The following is a 12,446-nucleotide window of genomic DNA, read 5'->3' on the forward strand; positions in this document are numbered from 1 at the left end:
TAATGACATCAGATAAAGTATTTTTCATGGATGGCCCACCTTCCGGCCAACCAACCCGAAGCATATTGCCTGCCCTTGGACTAATGTGTTCTAACACGTGAGCACACATGCAGATGGAGCATATGGCTCCCATCCTTGCCATGGTTCAACAGAATAAAACATTACAGATTCTGAGCTCCTCTCTGATATTTGTGCACGGACAAAGCAATGCTACATGCTTTTTGGCCAGAAGACAGAAATGGCTCCTTGCTATTTTACATTTACATACCTCCTAAATATAGCACACAGGAGGAGTCTTTAATGCAGACAATACCGGTTGGTGGTTCTGGAGAATACAGCTGAATCTGATGTAGGGCTCATGCTGCGCTATGAATCTGAATTCCAGGGCAGGATGCTGCTTGGTGCTGAATTCTTTCAGGCTACTGAATGATGTGCACTGTGCTGATTCACTGGCAGCAGCCCAAGAAAACCATGCTGACATTACCGATTAGAACCTTCCATAGAACCTTATGTAACTGCCAGCGTCATCTGGCTGTGTGCTGAGCTCCAGTGCCTTGAAGAGACGAAACAGAGGTAAGATACAAACTTCACTAATTTATCAGAGCAGAATTCATTAACTCTGGTTAAATTGCATCTGTGGGATTCAGCAGCGTGCAAACTGCACTCTCGGAATCCACACCAGAGGATGTCACTGTCACTGCTCAACACGTGGTAGGATTTTCTCTTTGTGACCTGCTCAAGAGCAAAGGGTTTAAGGGCGCAGGGTAAATCCTTACAAAATTACACCATGCGACCTACAGATCAACAGCTGGCTTGGATCACTTTACAGTCCATGGAGGGAGGAAGGATGGAGAATATTGTAACCAACAGAAGTTAGCCGTCAGAAAGGTTGTGCAGATTTACATCTGAAGATTTTATTGTGGCTTAGAAGAGTGGGCAGAACTCTGCCCTGACTTACACCCTGGCCAATATACATCAGGACAGAACTGGTTCCCCTGGTTTTATGACAGCCGATCATAGTCACAATAACTAACTCTAAATTATAAACACTGAGCCTGGCCTTTGCAGAATTCACAAGGCAACTCCAAAGCCTCCAATGCCCCCATGCAGGGCAGAGGGACAAGTGCGGGTTTTTTGCTCTCCTAAGCAAGGGACTGCTCCCTAGTAGTAGGTCTGGAGTGCAACAGGAAAGGGAAAAGGCAGGGGTATGGTCCCACTGTCCCTCAGTGAGATGGTTGCAGAGAATGCTGCCCTTTTTACAGACTGGGGCCGTGATCATGCTGTCCCTGCTGGCCATGGGGGATTCACCCAAGTGGAGGAGGAGCCAAGAGACAGGTCACTGGCTCCCACACTACCCTCCTCCTTGCTGCTGGTGTGGATGCACAGCCAGGATGAAAGGTTGTTGGGGCATGGCCAGGGCTTTCCCATACCTCACTGATTCCAGACAGCTCTGTTGGCCCATGGGGCCACTGGCAAGCAGGGTAGCATAGCAGGTTGCTCCAAGTTATGCCATGGCACTGGTCTAGACACCAGCCAACCCAAAATCGGGGGAGTGCAAAGGCCTCCTTTGCATATGCTCTACTCCACAGTGAGCCGCTTGACGATCGCCAGGGATCTAGGTCTTCCTTCTTGTTTGGAGTTTCTGTTTCTCCTACAGCCATATAGAGTGTTTACTGTGTTATTGATTGTACTGTGTGAAAGTTTCTCTCTAATGAACCACTGCTCACACCATTTAATTCAAGTAGTTTTTGTGCTAACTGGTGCATGCTTTGTAAACAGAAAATAAAAAGACTTGGGACAGTAAAGAGCCAAGCTTAGGGCCCAATCCTGTGCAGTTTGTGATCCAAAGAATGACGAGTCACTTCCATTCTAAGCAAACTCCCTAGGACTTGAAGTTTAGCACCCAGCAGGACCAGGCACTTTTTGGGCCTGATGGTTCATACCACATTCAGGATTATTTTATTAGGTGGGCTCAGCTCAGATCTAAGGAGCAAGCCCACATTGCCAAAACAATCCCATCTCCATTACTACCCTTGCTGGCAATCTTAACAGAGAGGCCAAGAACTGAAAGGGGAATGGAGTTACTTCTCAGCTCTAGACATATGGCTGTCAAGTCAAGGCTGAGGCACATTATCAGGGCAGTATGGGAAGTTTGTCTGTGCAGTACCCACAGGCATAAATAGCAGATTTCAGTGTGGCAGGCTGTCAGTCTGGCACAGTGTGGTTGTTTTTTAATTGCCCGTCCCAGAGACCAACAGGATCATATCACTAGTCATTTGCAACAACGCAACAACTGGAAACAAGAGTGTTCCCACACTGAAGACTGACCGTTACATCATACAACTATTGATATGAAACACTCCTTGAGGCTGCCACAACTGGCCTCACCCTCCAAACACACACACACCAGCCCACACAAAGATAAGGGTAACAATAAGGGAAATATAATATACGTTCTGTCAAAACCATATTGCTGCAACCTGAGGCTATTTCATACAGATGTGTATTTTCAGTACTGCAATATTTAGGAAGCCAAGTAACAAGCTGGATAGCCCCCAGGGGGGGAGGGGAGGCAGGAAATGGTTTATCAAGCCTTTTGCCTCTAAGTCATTAGCCTGAATCTGGCCCATGCCATAGTTCCCATATGTTATTACCACATGGTAGCTGTTTAATGGCCAGGAGTTAATGATCTCAGTCCAGTTCCTTGTTAACAATTGTCCACATAACTAAAACCCCATTGGCAACCTTGTTGGTCATCTTGACAGACAGGCTAAGGATGAAATAGGCAAGGAGATTCAAGAATCCTTTTGCTAACCTAGGTGGTCTATCCAGATCAAGGCTGAGGCATGTTAATGGGGAAGCTTGTGCCGCTCTTCTGCATCTAATCTCCTGGGCTGTCAGTCTGGCACTTGTCATTGAGCAATCTCAGTAAAATAATCCTTTAAAATGGGGGGGAGAACAACTCTGTAACATCTGCTGAATAGCCAGAGATGGGATGTCATTTGGTTTATCTGGCTATTCAGAAAATTACAGAGTAAAAAAAATACTAGACTAATGGCTTTTGACAGCAACGTCGTCTATTTAGACCCAGAGCAAAGCAGCAATGCTGCAAGTTTTCCTCAACACTGACATGGCGAGAGCACTTCCACACAGCCTACACAGCACAGCCTAGAGCAGCGAGCCCACCGGACCAGGCTGACAGACTCTCGCCCGAGGGGCTCAAGCCAGTGCTTCTAGAAATAGGTGTGTAGACAGTGCTTTGAATTGCAGCTCAAGCTGGAGCTCAGGCTCTGAAGCGTATGGGAATGGGTGGGCTTCAGAGCCCGAGCTGGCAGCTGGAGGCACAACCTCATAGCACTGTCTACACCCCTATTGTTAGCATGCTGGCGCAAGCCCCACTATCCCACATCTGCTGATCCGGGCTGGGATGCTTGCTGCCGTGGGCTGCGTAGACATATCCTAGAGGGGTCCAATCCCACACCCATTGAGGTCAGTGGGCATTCCTTCATTTACTTCAATGGGTTTTGAATAAAGCCCAAGGTGAGACAGGCTTCATTCTCTATCCCTAGCCAATGCTTTGCCTCTCCTACAAGAGAGGTTCTAAGCTGTGAGGCTGGTTTTCTCTTGCAAAGAAAAAACAAGATGCATCACGTTTTGATCAAAGCAAGCCACTTCTAGTTTTTGGAGTGCCATCCACCAGAGACCATCAGAAATCAACATGCTAATCCTCAAATGCCACATCACGCCTAGGATTTATGGAAGAATCTGTAGCCTGACAGTTGCACCTACAAGTTTACTTCAGCAAGTAAATCTATAGATAGTAAAAAGGATGGTAGGATTATATCCTCCCTGATATATATATAAGCCATATATTAATTTTATTTAGCTAATAAGAATGGGCCTGATCCTGAGAGGTACTCAGTATCTGCTACTCTCGTAGAGCTCAGCTAGCAGAATCAGGCCCTCCGTCTCACAAACAATAATACTGTAGAATTGATTAGCCTAACTTTTGCTTTATTGCTTTATAACCTGCACCAGGCTGCCCATTTTTCTCCACCTCTCCAAGATTTAACAGCAGCAGTGCTGTTGCCATGTCCTTCCAATGTAGCTAAACCTTCATTATTCTTACAAGATCTACCACACAACATTTACTACTTCAGTATTATCAGTCAGAACTCTAACTTAGTTTTCTCTTCTTATCAAAATAAAGGAACAGAGTCCAGTTAGTGATACCTTATCCTTTTTTATTGTTTGCGCACTAACTCACAGATTAAGTAAATTACAATGAGCCTCCACCCATTAATGTGAATCAAAGTTCTACTGTATATATAACCTCCACTTATGCCCATATTGTTCCATTGTCTCACAAAGAGCATTCAAAGATCAGAAGAAAGTTGACATCATTCTTCTCACTGCACATGAGGTTTCACATGTCAGCAGAGAATCTACAATAGTTAAATTGTCCATGACATGCATCGTGCCAATTAGGCCTAGAAAATATCCTTTTAGTTATTTTCCAAGGAAATATTTCAAAGTTATAAAAACCCAACATGTTCTTCTTGGATCTCTCTCCTCTTGTTCCATTTTCCCTGTCAACACAGCTCAATCATGTCCTGGTCCTTCAGATCCATAATTTCACCTCTCCCACAATAGAATCAATCTTCTTATGACACTGCAGTGCAGCATGCCAAGCAAGAATGTGGCTCACCTTCCCAGGCTCTATAAGCTCGGATTCTCCACTTAGCCCAGAAATCACATCAAGAACCCAAAACTTCTCAATAATCGATTGCTTCTTCTTGTGATCCTTACTATTAGCAATCTCAACATCAATTTGCACATCAGAGTACCTCATAGAGGGAAAACTAGGAAATCAAAGGATACCTAAGTATCCTAGAATAGACTCCGACATGTTCAGTAACGAATCTTAGCCCTATCATGCATCACATACATGTAGAGTTGGTTTGCTGGCAGTTCTAGGTAGTGATGTTTGGGAGATGGTATAATGTGGATTTGTGAACTGGACAAGTCACATCAGCTGCACAGGGATATTTGAGGGCTATGTTTGTCTGAGTGATAGGTATGCGTACATGTGGAAATGTACAAGAGACTTGAGCCTGGATATACATTCTGAATATGCCACCACACTAGAGTTACAACCCCCAAATCCACTTTTAGAGAATGTCTATCCACGGCACAAAGTTGACAACAGCCACTGACACACAAACACACCTCATCCTCGCTACTAAAAAGGTGTGGTTTTTGCCTTGGGATAACTAACACAGATGTGCTGTCCTGAGGTAAAAACAGTAAAGAGAAGGCACTACTTTTTTACTGCGAGGTAAACTAGGAGAGGTCAGCCCCATAGTCCCACCTGAGGTGTTCCCTCACATGCCTTTAACATTAATGTTTCTTTTGGTTAGGCACCATTAGTAGGCCTATAGGTTTGCCATCAGAAAGACTGTAGAGAACAGCTCTGGCTATTATGTGAAGATTGCAGAGACTAAGGAAGAATCACACTGATGAAGACAGGAAGGAAGATGAGCTCAGATTAATGGTGACAGGAAGACATACAAAAGCATCAGGCTGAAACATAACTGGAATTTGTATCCCAACCACAGTCTTCATATTCTGAAGCCAAAAACAGCATAGAATACATTTATAATTAATGACCTACGTACATGTCCCAACAGCATTCACCTACATAACAGAAACAGGGTCAGGAATAGTCCCTGTAAGTATACACATAGCTAGATTAGATAGTGAAACAATAAGAACTATTACATTGAACATGACAATTACATCACTAGTTAATTTGTTTTTAAACAGACCACAGTTACTTGACTGGACAAGTAAGGAAAAAAATAGAACTTAGGGGCCCTTTTTGAACCCCCAGCAGATTGTTGTTTGCCAGGGTGTACAAAGCAAAGAGTAAAAATAGGGACTGAAATATGTGCACTCACCTATTCATTGTGGTCAGTAATGTGTTAGAGCAACAAATAAGTTTTATTCTACACCTGGAAAGAAAAAATAAGAATATTTTGCTGACAGATGCATATTCTGTCAGACTAGTGATCTGAGAATTCAAAACCCACATTTGGAGTAGGATTTGTAATATTTACCATCTCAACTCTGGCATAAGAGTTCCAGCAGCAAAGAGAGGGGATAGGGGCATCGCCATCCTCAAAGAACACCTTCCTATATGAGTAAGTTGTCACACCTGAAAATTCTTCAAGACGGCATTAAGCCCTGGTCTACACTAGGACTTTAGGTCGAATTTAGCAGTGTTAAATCGATGTAAACCTGCACCCGTCCACACGGTGAAGCCCTTTATTTCGACTTAAAGGGCTCTTAAAATCGATTTCCTTACTCCACCCCAACAAGTGGATTAGCGCTTAAATCGGCCTTGCCGGCTCGAATTTGGGGTACTGTGGACACAATTCGACGGTATTGGCCTCCGGGAGCTATCCCAGAGTGCTCCATTGTGACCGCTCTGGACAGCACTCTCAACTCAGATGCACTGGCCAGGTAGACAGGAAAAGAACCGTGAACTTTTGAATCTAATTTCCTGTTTGGCCAGCGTGGCAAGCTGCAGGTGACCATGCAGAGCTCATCAGCAGAGGTGACCATGATGGAGTCCCAGAATCGCAAAAGAGCTCCAGCATGGACCAAACGGGAGGTACGGGATCTGATCGCTGTTTGGGGAGAGGAATCTGTGCTATCAGAACTCCGTTCCAGTTTTTGAAATGCCAAAACCTTTGTCAAAATCTCCCAGGGCATGAAGGACAGAGGCCATAACAGGGACCCGAAGCAGTGCTGCGTGAAACTGAAGGAGCTGAGGCAAGCCTACCAGAAAACCAGAGAGGCGAACGGCCGCTCCGGGTCAGAGTCCCAAACATGCCGCTTCTATGATGAGCTGCATGCCATTTTACGGGGTTCAGCCACCACTACCCCAGCCGTGTTGTTTGACTCCTTCAATGGAGATGGAGGCAATACGAAAGCAGGTTTTGGGGATGAAGAAGATGATGATGATGATTAGGTTGTAGATAGCTCACAGCAAGCAAGCGGAGAAACCGGTTTTCCCAACAGCCAGGAACTGTTTCTCACCCTGGACCTGGAGCCAGTACCCCCCGAACCCACCCAAGGCTGCCTCCCGGACCCGCCAGGCGGAGAAGGGACCTCCGGTGAGTGTACCTTTTAAAATACTATACATGGTTTAAAAGCAAGCATGTGAAAGGATTACTTTGCCCTGGCATTCGCGGTTCTCCTGGATGTACTCCCAAAGCGATTGGAAGCGATTTGCCTCAACCTCCCACCCCGCCATAAACGTCTCCCCCTTACTCTCACAGATATTGTGGAGCACACAGCAAGCAGTAATAACAGTGGGAATATTGGTTTCGCTGAGGTCTAAGCGAGTCAGTAAACTGCGCCAGCGCGCCTTTAAACATCCAAATGCACATTCTACCACCATTCTGCACTTGCTCAGCCTGTAGTTGAACAGCTCCTGACTACTGTCCAGGCTGCCTGTGTACGGCTTCATGAGCCATGGCATTAAGGGGTAGGCTGGGTCCCCAAGGATACATATAGGCATTTCAACGTCCCCAACAGTTATTTTCTGGTCTGGGAATAAAGTCCCTTCCTGCAGCTTTTGAAACAGACCAGAGTTCCTGAAGATGCGAGCTTCATGTACCTTTCCCAGCCATCCCACGTTGATGTTGGTGAAATGTCCCTTGTGATCCCCCAGAGCTTGCAGCACTATTGAAAAGTACCCCTTGCGGTTTATGTACTCACTGGCTTGGTGCTCCGGTGCCAAGATAGGGATATGGGTTCCGTCTATGGCCCCACCACATTTAGGGAATCCTATTGCAGCAAAGCCATCCACTATGACCTGCACATTTCCCAGGGTCACTACCCTTGATATCAGCAGATCTTTGATTGCATGGGCTACTTGCATCACAGCAGCCCCAACAGTAGATTTGCCCCCTCCAAATTGATTCCCAACCGACTGGTAGCTGTCTGGCGTTGCAAGCTTCCACAGGGCTATCGCCACTCGCTTCTCAACTGTGAGGGCTGCTCTCATCTTGGTATTCATGCGCCTCAGGGCAGGGGAAAGGAAGACACAAAGTTCCATGAAAGTGCCCTTACGCATGCGAAAGTTTCGCAGCCACTGGGAATCGTCCCACACCTGCAACACTATGCGGTCCCACCAGTCTGTGCTTGTTTCCCGAGCCCAGAATCGGCGTTCCACAGCATGAACCTGCCCCATTAGCACCATGATGCATGCATTGGCAGGGCCCATGCTCTCAGAGAAATCTGTGTCCATGTCCTGATCACTCACGTGACCGCGCTGACGTCGCCTCCTCGCCCGGTATCGCTTTGCCAGGTTCTGGTGCTGCATATACTGCGTGTGGTGTTTAATGTGCTCCTAATTGCCAAAGTGAGCTGAGCGGCCTCCATGCTTGCCTTGGTATGGCGTCCGCACAGAAAAAAGGCGCGGAATGATTGTCTGCCATTGCTCTGACGGAGGGAGGGGCGACTGACGACACGGCTTACAGGGTTGGCTTCAGGGAGCTAAAATCAACAAAGGGGGTGGCTTTACATCAAGGAGTATTTCAGGCAGGACTTCACGGAGGGTTCCAATAAGAAATGGTGCACCTAAGTTATTGTTCTTATTGGAACAAGGAGGTTAGCCTGGCCTCTGATTGATACATGGCTAGATTTACCTCGCTGCACCTTCTCTGTGAGTGACTGCAGTGTGACCCAGAGGAATGAGTCCCCTAGACAGGGGAGGAGGCAAATGAGTACAAAACAAATCTGGTCTATTTCTTGTTTTGATCCACTCCATCTATCTTTTACATCTTTGGCTGGCAGCAGACGGTGCAGAAGGACTGCATGCCATCCACATCTCATGGCTGCTCTGCAGAAGATGGTACAGTACGACTGCTAGCCATCCTCATCTCTTGCCTGCCCGGCAGAAGATGGTACAGTACGACTGCTAGCAATCCGTATCACCTGCCTGCTCACCATAAGACGATTCAATAGGACTGACTGCAGGACTAAAGAGAATGACCTGGTCAAGTCACTCCAAATTTAGTCCCTGCGTCCATGTCTGCCCAGGCGCTCCCAGCCGACGTGGCCAGGAGCACCTCGGACATGACGATGACGGCTACCAGTCGTATTGTACCTTCTGCTGCCACAAGGCAAGGGGTTGCTGCTACTGTGTAGCAATGCCGTACCGCGTCTGCCAGCACCCAGGAGACATAGAGTGACGGTTACCTGAGCGGGCTCCATGCTTGCCGTGGTATGGCGTCTGCACAGGTAACTCAGGAAAAAAGGTGCAAAACGATTGTCTGCCCTTGCTTTCACGGAGGCAGGGAGGGAATGGGGGCCTGACGATATGTACCCAGAACCACCCGCGACAATGTTTTACCCCCATCAGAGTGCTCCATTGTGACTGCTCTGGACAGCACTCTCAGATGCACGATTGTTTGCCATTGCTCTGACGCAGGGAGGGGCGACTGAGGACATGGCTTACAGGGTTGGCTTCAGGGAGCTAAAATCAACAAAGGGGGTGGCTTTACATCAAGGAGTATTTCAGGCAGGACTTCACGGAGGGTTCCAATAAGAAATGGTGCACCTAAGTTATTGTTCTTATTGGAACAAGGAGGTTAGCCTGGCCTCTGATTGATACATGGATAGATTTACCTTGCTGCACCTTCTCTGTGAGTGACTGCAGTGTGACCTAGAGGAATGAGTCCCCTAGATGGGGGAGGGGGAGAAGCAAATGAATACAAAACAAATCTGGTCTATTTCTTGTTTTGATCCACTCCATCTATCTTTTACATCTTTGGCTGGCAGCAGACGGTGCAGAAGGACTGCGTGCCATCCACATCTCATGGCTGCTCTGCAGAAGATGGCACAGTTACGACTGCTAGCCATCCTCATCTCTTGCCTGCCCGGCAGAAGATGGTACAGTACGACTGCTAGAAATCCGTATCACCTGCCTGCTCACCATAAGACGGTTCAATAGGACTGACTGCAGGACTAAAGAGAATGACCTGGTCAAGTCACTCCAAATTTAGTCCCTGCGTCCATGTCTGCCCAGGCGCTCCCAGCCGACGTGGCCAGGAGCACCTCGGACATGACGATGACGGCTACCAGTCGTATTGTACCTTCTGCTGCCACAAGGCAAGGGGTTGCTGCTACTGTGTAGCAATGCCGTACCGCGTCTGCCAGCACCCAGGAGACATAGGGTGATGGTTACCTGAGCGGGCTCCATGCTTGCCGTGGTATGGCATCTGCACAGGTAACTCAGGAAAAAAGGCGCGAAACGATTGTCTGCCCTTGCTTTCACGGAGGGAGGGAGGGAAGGGGGCCTGACGATATGTACCCAGAACTACCCGTGACAATGTTTTAGCCCCATCAGGCATTGGGATCTCAACCCAGAATTCCAATGGGCAGCGGAGACTGCGGGAACTGTGGGATAGCTACCCACAGTGCAATGCTCCGGAAGTCGACTCTAGCCTCAGTACTGTGGAAGCACTCCGCCGAGTTAATGCACTTAATGCACTTAGAGCATTTTCTGTGGGGACACACACACTCGAATATATAAAACCGATTTCTAAAAAACCGACTTCTATAAATTCGACCTTATTCCGTAGTGTAGACATACCCTAAGACTCTGATCTTGCTCCCACTGAAGTCAAATGCAAAACTTCCATTGTGTGCAGATTGGGTCCCAATTACTCACAGCCTTAGTCATGTGGTTTGAACATAGTTTGATCCAGCCCCCACAGATAAGACTAACCCATTTTGAAACACATCCGGGGGGACTACTGTGTTAGAACATGATCCTCTGACAGGGTAAAAATGGCTGTGAGCTCAGCCCTATCGCTATTGTTTCAGGCTATTGACTCAGGAAGATAATATTGCATTGTTTCCCAGTTGAAAGGTTTTCTTCATTACCATACAAGCCAGAAACTTTTATTTTTTAAATAACTATTTCAATTCTGCAGACACTGAGGGTCCACCACTAGAGCAGAAGGAACAGCTTGATGGGACTTAGATTATGCAACGGAACTGTAAGATAATGTAACAGGATGGCAAGGTACTTCTGTTAGAACACTGTATAAAGCTACTGAAGTTCTGTTGACTCACTGTGGCAGGTGCAGCTCATTAATTTCACCCAGGAAAGAAAGGAGGTGGGAGAAGCTCTTTAGAAAAAGTGGGAACAAGATCAGAAGATGTTCTGTAGGACAGTGCAAGGGACAGCCAAGCTCAGGGAGGAAGCTAAAGATGAGGTTTATGTTGCCTTTCACAAAACTAACACTAATAAAGCCAAACCCCTGGAAGGAAGTGAGTTTGGATGCTAATTCAGGGTCTTTATGCTCTGCTAGGAAGGAGCACATTCACAGATAGGAATAATGGGGGCATGAGGCCTCCAACCTTTGGCCAAATCACAACCTAGTTTTGGGATAGACTCGTGTTGATATATATGACATACAGAACTGCCTAAAATATTGTGCATTAGTACATTAGGCTCCCACAGAGCTGTGGGTTCGCTATCGTGTAACTTTCCTGTGTGGCTCTGTTTCTCTCACTATTAGTTGACACACACATGCATACTTGGGCTCAGCTAATCAGGCTTTAAAAGAAGGTATTATATTTTCTATTGAGGGGAATTTTGCATTAAGACAAAGTTTTGGTCTATGTTGATTTAAGAAGGTTGATTACTACCAAGGTTACAATTCAATTCAATGAGGTTCTTGTGGCATGGCAAGATACACAAATGTTGGCAAAGTGCAAAATAAAGAGGTAAGCCCTGTCCAGGAAAGGGCTACAATCTTTGTTGAGGGGTTTATCCTCTGTGTCCATTTGTCATTACTGTCCATTCCTGATTTGGTGGCAGGATGCTACACTTAAATCCAGTCACAAATACAAGTGAATATAGGGCTTTCCTCTCAGCAGCTTCTGGAACATTAAGGTCTGGATCCAGCTCCCATGAAAATCAATGGCAAAAGCCCCATTGACTTCATTTGGGCCCTGTGTAGCAGTTCACATACAATTATTGCTAATGCAGCTCAGTGACTAGTCAATTGTAATATCTATGAGAATTTTTTAATGGAGCATTTTATCAGTTTTACTTCTTATATTTGCACTGCCTCAGACACTTTCCACCATTTTTATTTAATTAGCACCACAGTTGTATTAACACCATGTTTTTTATATTTAATTATGCTCAGGCAGTATCCCAGCTACATCAGCTTGTTTTGTGTAATTAGCTCTCTACTTTAATACAAATTAATCTCACCAGAGAATGGCACCAGAAATAGAGAAAAAGAAGAGACCTAATGTAATGGAAATAACATCAAAAGATGACACACATATCTATCCTTAAAATGCTGTTAAACAGACAAGGTGAGTGAGGTAATATCTTATATTGGACCAAC

General features: G+C 46.2%; 1 long non-coding RNA gene across 1 annotated transcript in view; it reads left to right on the plus strand.

Moving 5' to 3' along the window:
• The first annotated feature begins 317 nt into the window (after nucleotides 1-317).
• LOC140905954 (uncharacterized) overlaps nucleotides 318-12,446 on the plus strand; it is a 28,277-nt gene continuing 16,148 nt past the window's right edge. Inside the window, exon 1 of the long non-coding RNA XR_012156998.2 lies at nucleotides 318-573. This is a non-coding gene — a long non-coding RNA (uncharacterized LOC140905954). The remainder of the gene's footprint in view (nucleotides 574-12,446) is intronic.

This window comes from Lepidochelys kempii, chromosome 2 (genome assembly GCF_965140285.1).
Source record: "Lepidochelys kempii isolate rLepKem1 chromosome 2, rLepKem1.hap1, whole genome shotgun sequence".
NCBI classification, from domain to species: Eukaryota; Metazoa; Chordata; order Testudines; family Cheloniidae; genus Lepidochelys; species Lepidochelys kempii.